We start from the raw sequence: 8,410 nt of genomic DNA, 5'->3' as shown, positions 1-8,410 counted from the left end.
CTGTGTCTGCGGAAAGCGGCCTGAGCCCCCAGCCTCTGGCCGATTAGGAGGTCACTGCAGCCTGGAAGTGAGGCGCCTCCAGCTGTTTCCGGACTGGACCGATGGAGGCGGGCAGGAGCCGGTGTGTCGGCCCACTGTACAGGTGGGAAACTGAGGCAGTCCCAGGGCCAGAACTAAGAGAGGCGGTGCTGACCCCAAGCCTGCTGTGCCCACCACGCCCCCTGGCATCACTGAAGGCCAAGAGCAGCTCACTCTTAGGTCACCACAAGAATCACTGGGGGCAGTTGTTCACATACAGGTTCCAGGGCCCCACCTCCCAGAGATCAGGTAGGTCTGGGGAGGGACCCAGTAATCAGCTTCTTAAAACAAACAGACAGTCCACACTTTGTGAAACCTTGGTGAAGAGATATTTTGGAATAGGAAGGTTCCTCTTGGCCTGGATAAAGCAGAGAGCCTAGACTTACTTGGAAGGGAGGGATTTGAATCCTGAAGCCAAAGCTTTCCAGCTGAGTGATTAACTTCTCTGTGCCTTGATTTTCTCTTGCCCTAAAATGGAGATAACATTCAACCCACAGGATTCTGTAATCTCAAAGAGATCTGTGTAAAAGTGCTTTGCAAACTTCACCACCACCATCATTATTTGCTGTCACTGCCAATCCCCTAGGTAGGGAGAGAAGGCAGCCTGAAACGATGAGGCCATGAGTTCATATGCCACCACCTCTGTAAAGGCAGCCCGGATTCAGTGGCTTGGGTGAAGGCCTCGCTGCTTTGAACTGCACACCACTCCCTTTCCCCATTCGGTACTCCTTTCCTGTTCCTGGGGCTGACTTTGCAGTACATGTGCCATTTTTCACCAAAATGTGAGCTCCTCCTTTGGGGAGCCTCAAAGTCAGCAATAATGTCAGAGGGCTGGGTGGTGGAGACAAACTTGAGTTGAAGTCTCACTTTTGTCACTTACTAGCTGTGGGAACTTGGTCTGTGGCTTCGCTTCTCTAAGCCTCAATAGCTGTAATGTGTAAAGGTTTAAATGGAATGTTGTCTTAAAACACCATAATGTTTATCACTCAGTTGGCTCAACTTGGATAAAACAGAATACAAGACTGAGACAGGGATGACTTTAACCTGGGCTTTTAGAGCCAGGAAAGGTCATAACAGGTCAAGAACTGGTGGGAAAGGGCCTCTATGGGCCCTTCTCCATATTCTGGTTACATTCTCTATTTGCATTTATAAATTGGCAGCCGAGAATTCCTGATCTGAAATGTGTTGTTGCTGTCCATTTAAAAATTGAACTAGTATAAAGATAGGAAGTTGAATTCACACTGTGGTCTTTCCTGAAACCAACTAAAATGACAGTAAAGAGATTTATCAAAATATTGGAAACCAGGCCCGTCGTGGTGGCTCATGCCTGCAATCCTAGCACTTTGGGAGGCTAAGGCAAGAGGATTGCTTAAGACCAGGAGTTTGAGACCAGCCTGAGCAAGAGTGAGACCCTATGGCTACAAAAAACAGAAAAATTAGCTGGGCATGGTGGCACACGCCTGTGGTCCCAGCTACTTGGGAGGCTGAGGCAGGAAGATCACTGGAGCCCAGAAGTTTGAGGTTACAATGAGCTATGATCACACCACTGCATGCTAGCCTGGGTGACAGTGCAAGACCTTATTTCAAATAATTAATTAAAAATGAAAAAATATTGGAAACCAGACATAGTAAACAAGAATGGTAAAGAATCCTAAACAGGCAACAAAGACAGCTGAAAAGCAGCTCAGTTTACACTGTGAAACCCCTAAATGGTTAAGGAACAGGTTGTACCAGGTACTTCTGGAAAGTGGGTTGGTGGGTAAGCCAAAAACAGGAAGATTGCTTAGAAATCTATTTAAGAAGCAATCAGATTCTCAGATACCCTTTCCCCTGGCAAAATACTAATACTTCAGGCCGGAGATTAGAGGAGCTTTTCTCTTGACCAACTCGAAAGAAAAGACACAGAAAGGCCCAACCAGATCCCTGGGCACAACCCCAATCCCGTTCAAAGGGTATCAAATCTGTTTTAGTGTCCCATTCTTAAATATGAGCAGACAGCAAAGGGTAAGTAAGCATTTGAGGAAAGCCTGTAATAAAAGAAGTCAAAATAACAGGGGAAACAAAAAAGGAACTTAGAAGATAGCAACTATACAAAATGCAAAAGACCTAAAAGAAGAAATAAGATAGTATGTCCATGAAAAACAATGGGATGCTACAAAAAAAGAAGTCTTGGAAATTAAAAATACAATAGCAGAAGATGAAAAACTCAAAAGAATGGTTGGAAGATAAATTTGAGAAAATAGAGGAAAAAGGCAAAGAGACGGAAAACAGAAAAGATAAGTAGAGGGCTAGTCAAGGGGATTCAACATCTGGATGGCAGGAATTTTAGACAGAGGGATTAGAGAAAATGTCTGAAAACTAAAATACATGAGTTTCAGATTGAAATGATCCATTGAGGACTCAGCACAACGTATGAAAACAGATTCACAGCAAGACATCAAAATTTCAGAATCCTGAGAACAAAGAGAAGAACACAAAAGTTTGCAGATCGAAGAAAAAATAAGCAGGCTTCATACAAAGGATTAGAAATCAGAAATATCATTGGATTTCTCAATAGCAAGATGGGAACTAAGAGACAATGGGAAAGTGCCTCCAAAGTTCTGAGGGAGATTATTTCCATCCCAGAATTCTATACCCAGCCAAATGATCATCAAGGGTAAAGACAGAATACATTTTCGGTCAAGTAAGTTCTCTTTGCGTGCTTCTTTAGGAAGCTGCTGGAGGATGTGTTTCAGCAGAAATGAGGGAGTAAACCAGGAAAGAGGAAGACATGGCATCCAAGGAAGAGAAGATGCAACAAAGGAGAGGGGCAGAGGAATCCCCAGGCCAATGGTTATACAGTAGAAAGCAGCCCATCTTGACCAGAACAGGATGGAAGACTCTGGAGGAGATTTCTTTAGGAAGATGAAATTGGTAGAATAGCCAATGCATTTAAACATATTGACAGGAGATTTACATAACTGTAATTGTTATGCAGGGAAGCAAAAAGAATTGTAGAATATCACATGGCTCAGTTGTCCACAGTGTTTACATGGCCTAATAACACAAACAATGACTACTCTTCCAACCAAACTTGTGATGTAATCATACTTGGGGGAGGTGGGGAGACGCAAAATGTATATGTGAATGTGGAGAGAGCAAGCAAAGAGGCAAGAGAGAGGGAGAGGGAGAGAGACTGAAAAATCAAGAAGTAGCAATATAAGCAAATAATTTAGAGGTGAAAACTTGCCTCTGTAGAGTGGAAAATATTATGTGTGCATGCATTTGTGTGCGCGCGTGTGTGTGTGTGTGTGTGTGTGTGTGGAGGGTGGATGGCAGGGGAACTGCTTTCCATTACAAGTCTTGTAGACTTTCTAAACTATGTGCATGTACAACTAAAATTTTTTTAAATTGAGTGACAATAAGCCCTTAAGTCAGGGCTACTAGTGGCAGGAAGGCAGTCATTTTCAGTAGAAGCTCTAGCCAGATACTAACCAACTCCATGAGGCTGGCAGGAGAATGTTCTGGGGACTCTGGGATGTTAAGCAGAGTAGGTGGAACACAATTCACTTATGGAGGACAAATTCAAGTTCCGTGCCTTTGAAAAGTCTTCCATGGTCCCTGCAAGCTCATATGATGCTTGCTTCCTTCTTGACCTTCATCCCACTCTCATTACTGTGATTATGGCCTGGCTTCAACTGTAGATATTTTGCCTGGTCAGCTCTACCACCAGGCTGTGAACTCCCCAAAGACAGTGACGTCAGCCTAGTGACACAGAGAAGCTGCTAAATAAATGTTTGCTGAATGGTCAGCACTTAGTAACGGCCAGGCATACACTTATTAAACCTAAAATACTTAGTACCTATTGAACAGAGAACAGAATAAATGTTCTTCCTTAGACTCACCTTAACCCATGTTTTGATACAAAGCAAGTCCTTGATAAATGTGCATGCCTTGGTTGAGTGGATATGGCCTCCCAGACTCCCAGCCTGAGAGATTTTAAAAAAACTCTCATAAACTTTCAGAAAAGTGCCAGGATTTCCCCATATATCAGTAAAGGAAACCGGGTAGAGAGTGAATTCCCAGGTCTGGGAGGCCTGACCTAGGAGTTGAGTGGGGGGAGAGGGGATGGCAAAGATGGAGCACTGAGGATTCACAGGTGTCCAGAAGACCTGGCCCTCGGGCAGGCAGGTGGAAGGGGATAGTAATAGCTAATGAAAGGGGGCTGCAGAGAGGCCTGAGGAATGATTCCTTCCCCACCCCCATCTCCTACGCAAAGACACTCCTCCTTACTGCCCCCTTGGCTCTGGCTCCCAGCAGCCAGCCATGCTGAGTGAGTCCTGCTTCTGGAGGGATATTTTGGCCAGATTCTCCCTATCCCTGAGATTGGGTAGCTGGGTCCCAGGCCCAGGCCTGCTTCCTCTGGCTGGTGCATCACCAAAGATAATGGCTCTGAGGGCTCCAGCAGAACTGCACAGGACATTAGTAGATCATCTAGCCAAAAAGTCCCCACATTTTAGATTTTACCAACTGGTAAAATTTAAGTAAAGAGGAGGCAACCGATATAAAGTTACCAACTTTTTAATTTTGTTAAGAAAAGGACATTAAAAAAAGCACTATCACAATGTTGTGTCTCTTGATCTGGGTGGTGGTTACACGGTGTGTCACTTAGTGGAAATGCATCAAGGCTGTACATTTATGAGCATGACTATTTTGTATAGGTGTTTGACTTTGTAAAAAGTTTACTCGTGGCTGGACTCGGTGGCTCACACCTGTAATCCTGCCACTCTGAGAGGCCAAGGCGGGAGGATCACTTGAGGCCAGGGTTCAACACCAGTCTGAGCAAGAGTGAGACACGTCTCTACAAAAAATTTAAAAATTAGCCAGGTATGGTGGCACATGCCTGTAATCCCAGCACTGGGAGGCTGAGGCAGGAGGATCACTTGGGCCCAGGAGTTTGAGGTTGCAGTGAGCTATGATGACACCAATGCACTCTAGTCCAGGGCAAGGGAGTGAGACTCTGTCTCAAAAAAAAAAAAAGAAACAAAAAAATTTACTCAAACTATCATGTACTATCACACCATTATTTCATCTTTAAAAAATGTTAATACCCAAAAATGGGAAAGGCATAACCTCAATGAAGGAGAGTTGGTCCTTCTAAAAAAGGGCAGGGATAAATTTACAATAGCATATTTTTATATACAATAGTTAAAAAAAAATCCAGGGGAGAAACTATCAAAATCTTTATTTGACAATATTACTCACACATTGGTTTTGTCAATTTAGAGATTTAGATGTGAAGTGGAATCCTATATCCAGCTGTTCTTAAGCTTTATCACAGTTGTTGAGAAAAATCCAGTTTCACTTGGTTATCCTAAGGGGAATGGAAGCCATGTCCAATGTAGCTCCACTGAATTTGGATGTTCCCTGACTCCTGATAGCAGCTGCCAGCCCCCTGCACTCCCTGCCGCTTGAAGGGCTGGAAGGCCGGGTGGAGAGGACCACGGCCCTCCCATCGGGCACCCTGATCACCCCGCACAGAGTAGTCAGACCTTCATCTGCAAGGGAGGCTGCAGACCGAGAAGACCCTGGCCAGTCGGTCCATCCAGAAGCATGTGGGGACCATCTGTCAGACTCTATTATATGAGAACTGAGGCCCAGAGTGAGGAGGTGACATATTCGAAGTCACACAGCAAGTTAGTGGAGAGCTGGGGCTAGAACCTGGCCCATCAGCCCTGTATCACCACCCCCTGCCCTATACCCCACCGGCTCTGGAGCTCCTAGTGGCCACTCTCCTTTCTGATCTTGAAAACTGCTCATGAGTCCTGCCATGTCGAAGGTAAACTCTTCAGAACTCTGGCTCTGGTGGCCAGAGCTGGGCTGCAGGGAATCAAGTTACCTGCTTAGAGAGGGCCCCCTCAGGAGCCAGCCTCTCTCCAGCTTGGCAGGACGACAACTTGGCGAGGCTGGGCTTGTGGAAGATGCCAGAGTTGCTACAATGGAGGGCTTCAGCCATCCAACACCTCCTTCAAGGCTGCTGTCACCAAACCCAAGCTGACACCCTGGCTGTGGGCAGAGGATGGTGGGGGTGGGTGGAGGGGGGCAGCTTGTTAGGAAAAGCCTCTGCCAGGCAGGCCAGAGGGGGTTGGGGGGGAGGGTTGGCCCCTGAAAAACGGGCCTCTTTCCCGCCTGGAGGGCTTTGCGCTTTGCTCAGCCATGCCTCCTCCCTGTTTCTGTCTCCTCATAGACACACCCAGTCTCCACCAATCGCACAAAGCCTCTTTGATTAAGGATGCCATAAAGAGGCTGCTTCAAGGGGACCAGGGCCTTCCCCACCCAATCGGTGACATGGCCGACTGTGGGTATGTGAGTATCTCTGAGGCTCGTGTCAGTGCTGACAGGCAAGCTTTCCGCTCAGCACTGTGATCGGGGCTCCCAAGTGAGGGCGTGGCCCCATGGCAGACCAGGTGGCCCGTTCCTACCCTGAGTGGGGGGTAGGGACGCTTAATTTCTCTAACACATGTCAGAGAGACTCAAAGCAGGAAGAAAAGCAGTGACCCACATGTTTCAGGTACCCTGAAGGTCTCAATATTTGTTGAATGGATGAATGAACAAAGTTCAGCTTAAGATTATTTTAAAGAACAGTGCCACTGCTTAAACAATAAAATCAAAGACCTCATCTGGCTGCCCTCATATGACAGAAGAGCAATAGAATGAGTGAAAGACCCTCGTTCGGAAGGTCCCAGGGAACACATGGGGCCAGGCAGGCATCCTGAGCCTGGCTGCTTGACCGCTGCTCTCCTGCTGGGCGAGAGCCCCCACTGCTTTCCTGCAAATCTACAGCTTCCATGGACAGACAGCCCCAGCCTAAAATTTCTTGAAAATTCCTATCATTTTTTGGGCGAGCCTGCTCTACCTCACCTTTCTTTGAACTTCTTCCAACTTCCTGGACCCTCCGCAGCTGGTTGTGTGACTTGGGCAAGTTGCTCCGCTTCTCTTTCTGAGCTTGAGCCTCCATATCATTGAAGTGAGAGAAACTACTGACCCTGAAGGGTTGCCGTGAGGCTCACAGCTCTAGCCAAGAAAGTGCATGATAAAGCCAACATTTATGGGACCCCCACTCTGGGCCAGACACATGCAAGATACAGGGTGATCTCCTGCACAAAGTAGTATGGGGGGTTCAGTGAAAATTTGACTCATAGTTGGGGGCAACCTGAGTTAGAAGTCTAGCCCTACCATTGACTTACTGTACAACCCTGGACAAGTCACTTAGCCTTTCTAGGACTCTCTTTTTTCATCTGTAAAATGGATGTGCCAGTTGCTGAAAGGATGAAATGGGAACCCTATAAATGAAATGCATATAGCAGGTGCTCAGTGAAGGGCAGCCTCCACGCATTTCCTTCTCCCACCAGGCCAGTCCTGTAAGTAGGTCCCCCAGGGCCTCAGGTGAGCACTGGCCTCAGGTGCTTAGTGCATCCGCAGCCCAAGGCTGTGGAGCCCTACTTGGGTCTAACTGGAAGCACCAAAGTAAAGACAAATGAGGAGGCCCTGGCAGGGAGAGCTTGGAGTGGGGGTGCTGCGTGGGGCGGCAACCAGCAGGCCTGGCTCCGAGTGTTGGGGCAACCACCTTTCTAAATCAGATCCTGCCCTCCCAGCAAGCAGGCAGGCTCTGGTGAAGGCTCTGGCCAACCACAGCAGAACCTTTGTGAGCTCTTGGCTCTCCCCATGGCTTCCCCCTCATCCTTGTCATCACCTGCAGGGAGCTCTGGGGCTGGGCTGCCCAGCTCCCCGTCACCTCCAGCAATCTCAGAGATTCAAGGCCTGAAAGACTGGTCTAGGCTCCTCTCTCCCGTCGCACCTCCCTCCAGCCCCCTCCTCCCCTCCCAGGCTGCTGCTTTGTCTTTGAGGCATGGCTCTCTTTCCCTTCGGGTCTCTGGAGAGGTGTGAAGTGGAGTGGAGGCCAGGGCTGTGGAGGGGCAGGGAGAGGCCTCCGCTCCAGGAGAGGCCAGCTCTGCTGCTCCTAGAGCAGTGTTTTGCCTCTGCCCCATCCAATCCTAACCCCTCAGACCTCAGTTTAAGTCTCACTGAGAGGGTGACTTTAGCCTTGAGAGTCACTTTCCTCCTCTCTACAAAGAGATGAAACTCTCTAGACCCCAGCAGGGCATCTTTCAGTCTACCTCAGGGACTCGAGGAGACTTCTTGGACTCCTGTCTTTGCCCCTCATGCCCAGGCACTTCATCACCACCCAGGACAGCTTAGGCTCCAAGAACCTGAATTCTAAAACCTCTCCTCTCTGAGACCTAGCCTTGCACTAGTTACTGCTCAGAACTCTCCCCCTGCAGCCTGGACCCCT

The sequence above is a fragment of the Eulemur rufifrons genome, chromosome 6 (genome assembly GCF_041146395.1).
Source record: "Eulemur rufifrons isolate Redbay chromosome 6, OSU_ERuf_1, whole genome shotgun sequence".
Taxonomy (NCBI): Eukaryota; Metazoa; Chordata; class Mammalia; order Primates; family Lemuridae; genus Eulemur; species Eulemur rufifrons.
The sequence above is the reverse complement of the archived record's forward strand: the minus strand, read 5'-3'. Positions refer to the sequence as shown.